The sequence below is a fragment of the Corvus hawaiiensis genome, chromosome 30, assembly GCF_020740725.1.
Source record: "Corvus hawaiiensis isolate bCorHaw1 chromosome 30, bCorHaw1.pri.cur, whole genome shotgun sequence".
Classification (NCBI taxonomy): Eukaryota; Metazoa; Chordata; class Aves; order Passeriformes; family Corvidae; genus Corvus; species Corvus hawaiiensis.
Genome location: NC_063242.1, coordinates 18,033,243 through 18,046,530, shown reverse-complemented (window position 1 = coordinate 18,046,530; position 13,288 = coordinate 18,033,243). Strand labels below are relative to the sequence as shown.

At 42.2% G+C, this 13,288-nt stretch overlaps 1 long non-coding RNA gene across 1 annotated transcript; it reads right to left on the bottom strand.

Moving 5' to 3' along the window:
• Positions 1–3,527: 3,527 nt before the first annotated feature.
• LOC125318655 lies at positions 3,528–12,596 on the bottom strand. Its single transcript, XR_007200468.1, has 5 exons — positions 12,249–12,596; positions 11,213–11,307; positions 7,356–7,529; positions 6,951–7,033; positions 3,528–3,571 (listed from the first exon to the last, which is right to left on the bottom strand). It is a non-coding gene; the product is annotated as an uncharacterized LOC125318655 (long non-coding RNA).
• Positions 12,597–13,288: the final 692 nt, after the last annotated feature.

Here is a 13,288-nt window from a genome sequence, read left to right as displayed (position 1 = left end):
TTTGGGATGTGCTTGCCTATGTGAATGAGCAGCTATTCCAATTTTGAGGCAGCTAAAGTGAAAATAGCAGTGATTCTGCTGTAGGAAATATTTCTTCCTCCTGGAGACCAGTCAGGATGAGAGATGGCCTTGTAGCTGAGATACACTTGGATAAGAGTTAGGATTCAATTTCTATCTGTGCTACAGATTTCCTGTCTCGAGCTTGACTAAGTTGTTCAGTCAGATCAGGCCTCATGTTAATTTTCCATGTTTCTAGTACAGATAATTGTATTCCCCTTATTCACATGGGAATTCTGCAGATAAATACATTAAATGCTATGTGGTTTTCAGATGCTATAGTAAAAAGAGAAAGGTTATATAAAACATCAAGTAAAGCCAGAATTCAGGACTGGCCTTTAATTTGTAAAGCAAGGCTATACTAATGGGTAATTCAAACCCATCCTACTAGACATTCATTATAAAACACCCCCCTCTGCAAGTAAAGTGTCTTATCTACTGGTAGACAACAGCTGAGAGGGAGAAGTACAATTAAATATGTTTATAGCAGGGCTTGGCATGAGAAACTGGCAGAAGAGAAATTATGCTAATGTCATCACTGTTGTTTCCAGTTGCTGCAGAGAACCAAGAATTTGTTAATTCACATTGTTTGGCTCTGTAGATTTGGTGTCAATACTTGGCAAAAAGATGGGCACAATAAAAACCAATTTACTTTAATCTGGAGACTGGTATTCTAAAAAGTACCAGCCTGTCTGCTGACACCTGGCTATTTATGATATCTCTAGGAGTCAGTTCTGATCTTTGGACTCATTAAAAATATTTTATGCAAAAAGTATTTAAATATAGCTGATGGCAGTGACTTACTACTAATGCTAGCAATGAGATTCCCTGGGGGAAAGGACAGGTTTCAACCTTTTAAAATAGCTGCAAATATACCGGACAAATTCCTCCTAAGGTCAGACAGGGCACTGAGTGCACTGACAGACCTCACCACGACCAGTCTCACCTGGGGCTCACCCCCTCTGCCCACAGGCCTTAGTTTCTGCCTGGGTTGCATGGCAGGTGTGCCTGCCTCCAGCTGTGCTACAGCTGTGGACACGTCTGGCCGTGGAACAACATCCCATCCCTGGGCCACGTCTGACCATGGTTCTCCTCACTGCCTGGCCTCTGCTCATCCCTGTCCCCAGGGAGGTGCTCAGCGCTTGAGGCTGGGGCCACCTCCCTGCTCCCTGTCACCCCTGCTCCTGAATGGAGGTGGGACAAGCCTGGCTGGGAGGACTCTGCCCTGCTGCCCCCGTGGGGCTCCCCGACTACAGCCAATCTGCACGTGCTAGCTCCAAGAGAAGCCCGGAGGTCCAGCTGCGAACCCTCTGAGTAACAGCGGCACACAAAGGGGGCAGAGGGGGGACGAGCTCCTCGCCCAAGGGAGCTGTCTCTGAGCCTGATGGGAGAGCACACAGGTGGAGGCCAAGAAGGAGAGAGGGGACTCCTCATATCGGATCCACACAGAAAACCATCCACGTGAAAGGAGAGGGACAAAGAGCCAAGGATCTGAGGGTTTCCAGGGGTTTTATAGTGGGGATAGGAAAGGCGGGATAAGGGATACAGCCAATAGGATACGGGATAGGAGGCAGGGTTGAGAGCAAGGGAACCAATGGAAACAACACATAGGAGGGATTTAGGGAAGGAGCCAATGGGGTGTTGAGTAGCGTAGAACTTTCCAGAACTAATACATATTAACTTAAGGGAAATGAATATACATGGCCTTGTACATAAAATAAGAAGGGGAAAACGTTAACCAGCCATACAAAAGTATGCAAACCACCGAACTGGGGAGTTGTGGGTTCTCACCCTAACTGGAGTGGGTTGTTAAACCTCGGTGCCTGACCACCACAGTTTGGTCTTGGTTGGCTTCTCAGGGGTTGGCGTGGTTGCAGCCAGTTGCACCACTACACCCAACAGTTCCCAGTTCTTGGAAGCAGCTGGCCTCCGTGGCATCCTGCCTGTGAGGGATCTCAGGCTACCTCAAGCCCTGAGCAGTGCAGAGTTAGGCCTGCAGCTGCATGAGACTTTTTCCTACAGGTCTGGCCTGACTCGTGATTTAACCCTAGCCAACAGCCCAGCCCTGTGCACCAGGTCACTCCTCCCCCACCTGATCACTCATGCCCCACCAGCAGGAGAAGGGAAAACACTGGAAAATGCATGGTTTGAGATACAGACAGTTTAATGGGGATAGCAAAAGCTGCATACACAAACAAAGCAAAACAAGGAATGAATTCACTGCTTCTCATGGGCAGGCAGGTGTTCAGCCATCTCCAGGAGAGCAGGGCCCCATTACACCTCCATGTTCTCCAAGTAATGGTTACTTAGGAAGACAAATGCCATCACTCCAAACATCCCCCTTCCTCCTACTGGCCCTGCCCAGCCTTACTGGAAGCCCTTCCCCATCAATCCTGCCCTGGTAACACAGCCCCAGTCCCTGCCTGAGCTATCCCAGATGTGATCACACCTGTGCAGAGCCATGGACCTCACTGATCCAGACCCTGAACCATAGGCTGAGCCCTGCTTGACCTGGGTCTAACTTCATCACTATGGGCAGGCTGGCAGTCCCTGGGCTCTGTCTCACCCTGGTCCCTGTCACTGGGACAGAGCTTGCCCTCAGAGCCATCTTCGCACCATAAACCTTGTCTGGTAACCTTCTCAGTTCTGGCTGTTCCCTCACACCTGCCCTGCCAGCTATGCTCCCGGCCCACCTGCACCTCTGGCAGTGCCACTGGTGCCACCGAGAGGATGACTTGCAACATGCTAACAGCATGATTTCCTGGAATTTTGATATTTACAGCTGAGTTAGGGCAGCACAAATAGAAGTGGTACAATTAGAGGAGCCTGGAACCTCTCCCCTCTAAACCCCACTCCTTCATACAGCTGCTGCAGGGTCATGTCTACACATGCACTGCTGTGCTGAGCAAAACACTGGCTGAAGCACCAAACCCACAGAGCAAAATGAACATGGGAGCTGGATAATTATCCTTGGGCAACAAGGGTTCTGAGCTTCATCAGGCCTTCAGTGCTCTACAGACCACATTGTCTGCCTGCACTGTTCCGCACAGATGTTATCCAAGCTGTCTCAAGGACCTGCAGTGTGCTCCACAGAGCAGCATGGACTTAATCTTGTACCTTGCCGCTCTACCCTTCGTATGGGCAATCACAATCACAGGGTGCATTCTTTCATATTTCTCACTGATGCAGGAATATGAAATTTTAGCAATTGCTTTCATAATAATAGTGAAAAAAAGATCAGATATTTCCAGGTTGTTCACAGAAATTGCATGTGGGAAGAATGAACCAGGGAGATAAGGGGAAGAGAGGCAACCTTGGTAGGGAAAAGCTGAAATAGAGACCAAGAAATTTTCAGCTTTAGTGTTTAATTTCATGCAAAGGAGTTTTGGCACCTGCTCCAAAGGTTATGTAGTAGATTCATTAAACAAACAGTAATTAGAAAAAAGCCCAAAGCACTTATACATATACTCACATGTTCCCTGGTTGCTGCACCAGTTTCTAGCATTGTTAAGGCCTGCAGGGAAATAACAAACATTCAAGACTTGCTTCTGGTTTTCTGAATTCCCAGTGGAGTTACTCAGTAGCACAAAGGATGGAATAACAGTACACTGTTTTCTATGTATTTTATAGAAAATGTAACATATAAAACTTTTTAACTGATTTTTTTTCTTGCTCTCTCTTGTCCACAAGCAATGTAAAGAATTATGTAACAGGGTGTGCAGAGCAGTAAAGAAATGCACATACAGTACATCTGGGGTTTTAACAGTGCTGCTAAGTGCAACATGTTGGGAGCACACATTCTGAACCAAATTTCCAATTTCACTGGAAACCACATATTTTTTAAAAAAAGTCCATTCCCATTTCCTACTAAATGTTGGCTGCCTTCTTTATGCAAGCATTGCAGTCCTTTTACGTATTTTTTTTAAGAAAGAAACAATTTGTTTAGTTTCTTAAGGGAATACAGGTGCAGAATATGTATCAAGATCCTGTAGTGAATACATATAATAGTATTCTGAATCACTAGTTCAAACTGAGCTCTGAACATGAGAAGGAACAGTGTCAACATTACATCAGTACTGACTGGAGTCACTGTAGTATTAGTGAAGTAAGATATTAAACCTCCAAGCTTTGAAACAGTTGCATGTTCCATCTGGATATGCATATCCTCATCTGGAACAGTTGCCTCCTTAATCCATGAGGATTTAAACTCAGCTGGTTTAGTGACCCACTCTATTGCTTCCTTTATTTCCCATTTTTGCTTTGCATTCAGCATCTGGGATAAGGAAAATAAGACTCAAATACAGTGAAGGTTTCTAGAGAGTTATTTTTTCTGTCAAACTGCAAAATTTTTATGAAGTGGTAGAAATTCAGGAAATAGAAAGCAAATGAAAAGTTGGAATTGCTGTTCTGTCTGTATTGTACTTTTGGCTATGCTTATGCACAGTTGCAATGACTGTGTCAATATCCAGACTAGGTTCAAACCAAGCAGATCAGGACTTGTAGGAAGTAGAGCAGTCTTCTGTGGGAATGAGTATATCTTGGCAGCACATACTTAAGTACAGCACCCTAAAACATGGACATGGCTGCCTGAAATTTTCAGCAGAAAAGCTTCTTGACAAAAAAAAAAAAAAAAAAAAAAGCGCAGTAGTTTAAATAAGATGAGTTTTTGAAGCAGAATTTCTCTCCCACACAAGGGAGAAATTTTCTGTCTATAAAAAATGAATCATCTGAAAATTACATCATAATTCCTCTGCAGGCTCTTCAGGTCTTTGCCATCCTGTATTCACAGAGTTCCTGGTTCATGATTTATGGCATCCCATGAAAGCTTTGTGCTGCACTGCAGCACCCAGAGTAGGTCAGCAGCTGTGGTGTGCCAGTGAACATGTGGGGCAAAAGAATCTGACCCACAGCAGTCAACAGAGAAGCATTTCAAAACAAAAATGAGTGACTTCCATCTACTTCTTCATTTTCATTCAAATATTTTAGTTTGAATAACTTATTTTCCAGCTTATTTTTGGCCAAATACACATTAAAAATTATTAACAGGCTTTACTCTGGAAGCCTCCCTGGATATAAAAACCACTTTAAATCCTCTAGAAGAAAATCCTGGTAGTGGGGTTCTGCTGCAGACTCGAATTTCTGGCACAGAAGTACAGGATAAAATTCTTAGTAATACAACTACTTCGGTCATATTCAATACTGCTCTTCATTGAAATAGATCAACATCTGTTGACATTATTCAGGATTTGAAGAAGGAAAGAGACAATATTTGTTCAATAAATGCATATAAGAGCTATTTCATCTAATGGCTTTAAATAGAAAATAACATAGTATAGTAGCAAAAAGGTGATATTCATAGTTATTTTGTCTGGGCCAATCATTTCTTGCATAAATCTCAATCTGCAAATATCATCCTGTAGATAAGTGCCCACTTTTACTTTGAACGTATATGCATACTTGGAACATGGAATAGATCACTTCTGAATGATTAACGGGGCCATAAACTGGAATCCATAAACTAGATTTTAGAATTTTAGCATCACTGTCTTACAGAAGGAACTTTCTTGTTACTTCTCCTCCCTTGTGAGTAAGCTTCATCCTACTCTGAAAATCAAGCAGCGATGGCGTTTCATAAATCAACGGAAACACGTCTATCTTCACTTGTGATCAGCCCTCAGCTTTCCCACACCACTCCTGTTCTCCTGCAATGCAGCATTATGCAGTAGTGGAAGGGGGGAGTGTCTGGGAAGAGATACAGAAGCAGAGTCATCACTGCCCATACCACAGACCTGCACGAGTTAGACCTGGCCCAGTTTGTCCTTTCAAAGCATAAAACACAGAAGAGTAACACTCAATACGGGCGTTTACAATACATTATCCAGCCTTCTCTCAGGGCCTATGTGTGCAACTGCAAGCAAAACTACATCAGTTAGTTATACGTCTCCAAATAACTCCACCGCACTGCATCTAGAATATTAATTTACACAAAATTAGAATAAGCTTTTTATTTCTTCCTCACAAGTAGCTAGAAGAAACCATCAGAAAATGAGATCAGATGTATCAGTAACATACAGCTGAACCAAACTCCTCAACCCAGCTAACTGTAAGAAATAATAAATTTTTCTAATCCTGATGTGAACATCCCATAACTTGGCAACATTATTTCTAGGTATACCAAGTTGCATATTTTCTGAAAGAAAAATACCAGCTGTATTAATTTGATCTGACACCAATAAACTGAGACAGAAAGGCACATGCAGCTCTCTCTGGCAATAGGGATGCTGTTTATGAAGGAAGCCAAGGGCTCTCTGCTACTGACAGTTCCAGAGTACCCCTCGAAGTGACGGCAACTAGAATTTCTAGAATAAACCATCATTTATCACATTTTGAGGTTCATGTTGACTCTGAAGAAGACATCCCCATTTCTCATCCGTGAAGTTACCACAGGTTAAGGGTACTGTGCGTCTCAGCTATCCAAGCACAGATTTTATGTATTTTCATTAACACTCTTAATGATCATATTTTTGGTTAATTCATAGCACTCCCCTCAGAAGCCCCATGTGCATAAGCCCCTTGCTTAAACCAACAACAGCTCTACCCATGCAAACTCATTGTTACACACAATATACCAGCAAAGAAACTTGCATTTCTATGTTAGTTCCTTGGGTATATCCTCATTCATAAACACTCTGCCTTACTGGGAAAATCACTGAAATGGTATTAGGCCCACTTTTTTACCTCCCCAAATGAACCTGCAATGATACCTTTTCAGTCAGTCCAGCAAAACTTCTAAGTGTTTAGGAGCAAGCAGTGAGAATTGATCATCATCTGTTAGCATTTCCCACTTCACATACTATTTAAAATCTTACTGCTATAAAATTGAACATTCAAACCTGATTTAACTGGTGATCTGAGAAGCCCAGCCAGGAAGAGGATCCTGAATAAGCCAGATATCCATACTTTAACATTTTCTGTTCTGAAGCAGATAAGAACAATTACAAGTCAGGCTGTGTTTTAGTCAACAGCACATAATTTTGTTAAATAATACATCAAAGAATGTTCTTTGGGAAAACTGAAGGATTGGAGGCATTTTTACTTCTTTATTTTCCCCCAAACCCATCACTTTAATCAAATAGACCAATTTTGCCAGATAAGCCCTTCCCTCTTCTCCCTTGCTATTTCATTGCAAGACAACTGCAAAGCAGATAAATCCTTGGCAGCAGCAGAGAACAGCACAAGCTCCTCGCTAACCCAGTGCAAAGAGTTACATGGCAAAACATCACCAGTGTGGCACAAACCTGAGTTTTGACATTGCTCTCCTGGTACACACAAGAAGATGCCAACAAACAGCAGGCTTCATCTCACACAGTCCCCTTCCCACTCTCTAAGAGATGCAAACTGTTTTCATCAGGTACAGATGTATTTAAGCTCACACCTTTCTTTTTTCCCAAGCAGACCATTTTGGAGTATTTCTGTAGGGGAACAAGAATGAATATCAAATTAGATTGAACTGAACTAAATTCTCCTCACACTCCAGAGGTGATCATTACATTTCCTCCAGCCTGTCAGTCTCACAGGCTGGTGGTGTATTCCTGACAGAGTTACTCCCATCAAAACTAATGAGACAAGGCCAGGATTAGGAAAATGGAGGGTACCAAAACTCCAGCTTTGAAGGAAAGATGACTTACCACAAGCTTCCCCTTCTGCTAGCACACCAGTAATGTATATGTATTCCATGCAGAATAGCAAATGCTTGGCAGCCTGCTTCAAGCATGACATATAAAATAAAAAACCCCATAGCATGATAAAACAGTATGATGAAAAAAAGATTAAGTAATGTTAGTCAGTTGAGGAATGGCTGTCAATCTTTTCCCTATTTTTCTGAAGCAAGCAGGGAGTTGAAACAGCAGATATTCTAAACCTTCACAACCCCCTTCCTCATCAGCTTGTGTTGCACTGCCAAATGCATGTTTGCCTAATTTCATGGCTGTGAGTACTTGATAATAAGCCATTTTCAGCTTCTTTTTAAACTCTATCCAAGCAGGAGTAAGAGATTAAACAGGAAAGCCAAGTCACACTATTTTAGCTGTCAAATTAAAACAGAGAAGCAACCCTATTCTCATACCTCCTGCTCTCAGAAAAGGAAATAGCAAGTTATTTTAGAACAGGATCTTTTAGATCTTAATACTGAAGGGAATTTCCCCCAAAATGACTGATCACTCCAGCAAACAGATCAACACATTAAGCCCAAGCATTTACTAGCAGACAATGGTAGCACAGGCAATTCAATTACCAAATTTTTAGTTTTCAGCAAGGAGGTTTTTTGTGAAAAAGCCCCCAACCATTAAAAAAACTAAGCCAAACTCCCAATTATCCAGACTTAAAGAAAAGCAGCTTCTTGTCCAACTCCTAAACAAAGACCTACAGATTAAAGCATGGTCTTTAAGTACACAGCTTCCTATAGCTTTAGCCATCAGTCCCCACTGCCAGCTGTGACGTGAGAGTGGGCAAGACAAGCTGTACAGCTTCCCCAGGAGAGGGGGTAGTTTGCATCTCTGCTTGAGAGCAGACACGTGAAGAGGGTCTGTTGGGAGGGAAGGACTTCTCTGGGCAGAAAGCAACACTCCCCACCAGGGACACAGCTTCTGTCTGAAATGAGCTGTAAGACCATTTTAGTCTGGACACCAGCTAAAACATGTACTCTTCTAATAGGGCCCAGTTGCCTTTAGACTTTCTGACCATGTCAACCTGTAACTTTCACATAAAGTAGAAAACAAAACAAATCAAATAACTCGGACCACAGTGATGCCATAACACACAGGTGCTTTTGTCTTTATGATGAAATGTCACAAAGTGCAAGTAACATTTACATTTGGCACACAAAATGAATTCCTGACACCAAAGCAAAGTGGTTAACAACAGTGAACAAGAACATTTGACACTTTCTATTGAAAATCATTAAGGATGAAACATTATTTTTGACCTGCTTTCATTATGGAAGCAGTATTGGTAGAGTGATTATTGGAAAAGGTGTGGAGAGATAATGACTGTGGGTTTGTGAGAGTCTGTAATATACAAGTATGTGAAAGCTTTGCCCTCTAAATTTCTCTTCTTTAGTACAGATTACCACCAATACCACAAAAACTTCCACTACAAAACATTTCTATGGTTAATAAAATGAACATGAATGAATATATATCAAGTTATTACAAATTACTCTCTGCCATCAATAATATATGTTATCAAACAACAGCATGTTATCAATCAATAATAACATCAATCAGTACTGTGGTACAGCCAATGACAGGAGCAGCCAAGTAGTTCTGTATTATTTTAGATAACTACTATTTATCATGAATGAAGCAAATTTATCAACAACATAACAGCAGATATTTTTATGATTACTTATATTAATATTTATGCTATTGACATGAAGTGAATTAGATTTCAAAAGCAACCAAACCATCTCAAAAGGCAGGAAAAACCTGGGGGACCAACCCTTCCTGAAAGAGAGGAGGACAGACCCAGACAGTAAGAGAACTGGTAAAGTCCTAATTCCAAAATAATCCATATCACAAACTCTTTTTTTAGCCAGGTGTCCCTAGGGAGAGCCTAAATGCTCATAGAAAGGTTGTGTGGGATTCAGCCAAGAAGTTCTCAGGCTCATTTTTGGATAAACATTAAGTGTTTTTTATATCACATAGTTGTAAGAGGGTGTCTTGGGGTGACTTTATGCTGTGTATCCCCTATCGCTGCTCTATGCCCAGAAATTAATTTTGTGCCTTTTTTGTGCCTTTAAACGGAGCCTGAGAGGGGGGGAGAGGAAAAAACCAAGTGAACTTTTCAAAGCAGTTGTTCAAGGATACAGACACACTCTTCTCTGCATTCTTCCGCTGCAGTAGCAAGAGCAGAGGAAGCACCCTGCTTGCTTTTCAGCCAGCTTTTGGCTCCTTTTCTCCGGAGGGAGACGGAGAGTTGAACTTTGTTTTCCTGTGACTTCCGTTTTTTTCCTTCTTCTCTTCTGGACTGTTTCAACATCAGAACACATTGGGAGAATTTTCCACTGAGGCCCTGGAGGTGGGCCCACGACCCAGCTCCAAGGAGAAGGAAAGAGATTACACCTACAGAAGGACTCTGAAATATCCCCAGGTTTCTCTCCACAGCGAGAGGTTTTATTATTTAGCATTATTATCCTTTTCCTGTGTTTTTGTTAAATAAATAGTTTTTATCTCTTTCACTTTCATCCAACGGAAATTTATTTTTTTTCCCGAACCTGGTGGGGGAGGGATGGTTGTAACCTGCTTTCTATCAGGGAATATTTTCCTCCAAATTTGTCCAAACTGGCACAGAGGGAGTGAGGCATTGAGCAGCCAATAGATCCTGTTTAATTTCTATTTTTCACAGCCAATTGGGGATGGTGTTTTCTGTTCCTTCAGAGCTATTTTATTTCTTCAGACTGTTTTTCACCTTCACACGACAAATTGCTGTTAGTGTCTCCTTGTTTGGTGTCTGTGGATGTCTCTGGTTTCTAGGTACCTCAGCTGCACTTCAAAGAGACCAGCTGCCGTTTTAAAGGATGTTTTTCACTAGTTCACAGGCTGGCTCACAGTTCCAGGCTGGCAGACCTTTCTCTGTCAGTTTTCTTGACTGGACAATATCTTTTGTTCACTAATTTTCCTTTCTAACCAGGCCGTCTTTATGACCTCACATATCTGCCTAAAAAGGCTATTTTTAATAAATAGTAACATGCTAAGTATGCAAGATTTGGCTCCCAGATCAAGAGCATATTCAGTAGGGAAGCAGCTAAAAAGTGAAAATCTCAGATTAAATTATGCGAGTAAGAAAGATGAAATCAAGAGAAGGGTATACGAAGAAACAGGACTAGGCAAAAATATTTTCTTTCAGAAATGCCAGAGTTCCACAAATTTACTCTGTAATGTTCCGACCAATTTCACCACTAAGCGCTGTGCAGCGGCTACAGTTTTCCATCCTGCAAAAATTAAGCATGGGCAGAGTGTCCAAGAACTCAGGAATGCTGTACTTTATTTGATACTTTAAAGCCAATCGTATGTGTAGATTACTTCAAAATCAAGACCACATGCAAATAAGAGCAACCAGGAGCAGGGAATCTCTCTGAATTAATGAGCATACTTACACTGAGGTCCCATGGGTGTCACCTTTCCTTCTGGCTCACAGAGCTTTCAGGACAGCAGCTATAGCCAAGTGCACAGTGCCCTTCTCTGGTCCAATCTGTTGAACAAATAATGGAGACCCCTCAGTGTCATCCACAGTGGTTTGATACTCACCTATGTCTCAGTTTCTGTTAAATGATATTTTGTTTGCCGTGGTTTCAAAGACAGCACTGTTGATAACACAGCAAGGGAAAAAGTCACTGATAGTGGGGGGGGGGGGTGGGGGGAAAGAACAATTCACATTGGTTAAAAATTATGAAAAACAGAAGATGCAGAAATGTGCAACTTGCATCAAATACCCCCCTGGAATTCTGACTGGTCGCTTTCACACTGGCTTGGCTGAGAACCACATGTATTCCCAATTTCCAAGAAGGCAAATGGAACTATTTTGTGAAAATTCACACCTTGCATGTTTGTTACTACCGTTTTCACAACAGCACCCTCAAATGTGTCTTACCCAACTAAGCTGCCTGTTGCTGGTAAGCTCTCTGGAGAAGCCTCCAAAGTTGTTGACAATTTCTCCCATGTCTCTATTGACCACATGAATAAAGAAAGCCTTGACAGCACATATGACTGCCAAGCATAGCCGAATTTACTGCCTCATTACATCCAAATGCCTATAACAGAAGGACTGTGGGCCCTTTCCTCAGCTGATACTTTGAGAATTAACCTTTTCAGACAGCCTGTGAATTTGAAGTACCAGCATGGAACCATTCATTTTGCGCCCAGACCTGGGTGGCCACTGTCAATTTAGCTGAGTGGCCATGTTGCATTTTATACTTGCCTCTTTCCAGGTGCTGATCTCTTCCTCATAAAAATTAATAATCACAAAGGGCTTTCAAGATGAAAGTTATTCTGTATCACCTCCCACTCCACAGAAGAAGAAAACAGCTACCCTAGACTGGCAGTCCAAAACACTGTTAAGGACACAGAGGCCGTCAGATCCCATTATCCTCTGAGGAAAACAGCATTTCTCCAAATTAGACAGCCTTTACATACCATCCCTTTGAAGCAACTGCTGCATTTCCCTGTTTTGCTACTTGCAGTCACGTTCAAGTTGTCATTTCCTCATGAGGCATTCTGTTTCTGGCAGAGATAATGGCAGTTGGGCTCCAGCTGTTTCCGGTCCCCAAGACTCAGGCTGCAGCTGAATTGGTTTTTTCCGATACCACTAGTCAATGTCAACATATATTCCAAGCAAACGTTTTTGCCAGGGTAAACCACATGCCAATCTTCTTTAGCAAACTGCAGAGTGTCAGAGAAAGGACAGACACAGCATAAGCCTGGTGCCAACCATCATTTTCTTCAGCAGCATGGAATAAACAGTCTTGAGAGTTGAGACAGTGATTCCAGTTCTCTGAGTTCTCCCCTGCTTGGGGTATTTGCTTGAGATATGAGGAACCGGTGTCTGAAGCACTGTTTTGTAAGAACTCCTTTGCGTGGTTCTGCCTAAGACATTTTCCTTGCCTGTGTCTCAGTTCCTATGCTGTTCCCACCTGCATTGTGGGAATGACATCCCATCCCGCTTTTCTTGGATGTGATGAGTCATGTACTACAGTGCCTGAGGTCATTTATGTATCTAGGCAGGTTGTACTACGCACATTTCACCCATGATGACGGGGAGGGTTTTCAGCTTCTTAGAACAAACCAGGTGACACACAGATTCCAATTTGAGGCTGACTAAAGATAATGGTTTATTCCTAAAGAAGGTTAAAATAACTGAGTATGTACCTGCCAGATTGCTAAGTGATTAAAAAAAAAACCAAACCCAAACAAAGGAGACGTTTCTGTGAGAAACAATTGCAAAGGTAGATTGAAGGAGGAAAAGGCATGCTATTGTCAAGTCAGAGGTTTTGTGGGTGTTCAGCTGAGTGCTTAGAGGGTTTTGATATATTCATAGTGTCAGTGAAACAGACTGGAATGGCAAAGAAGGAAGTGTTCATTCTCTGGTCTAGGGGTGAAAGGGCACTGCTGCAAACCAGTGATGTCTGGAAGTTACACCAAGGTACAAGAAGGGAGCAATGAGAACTGTAGGGGAA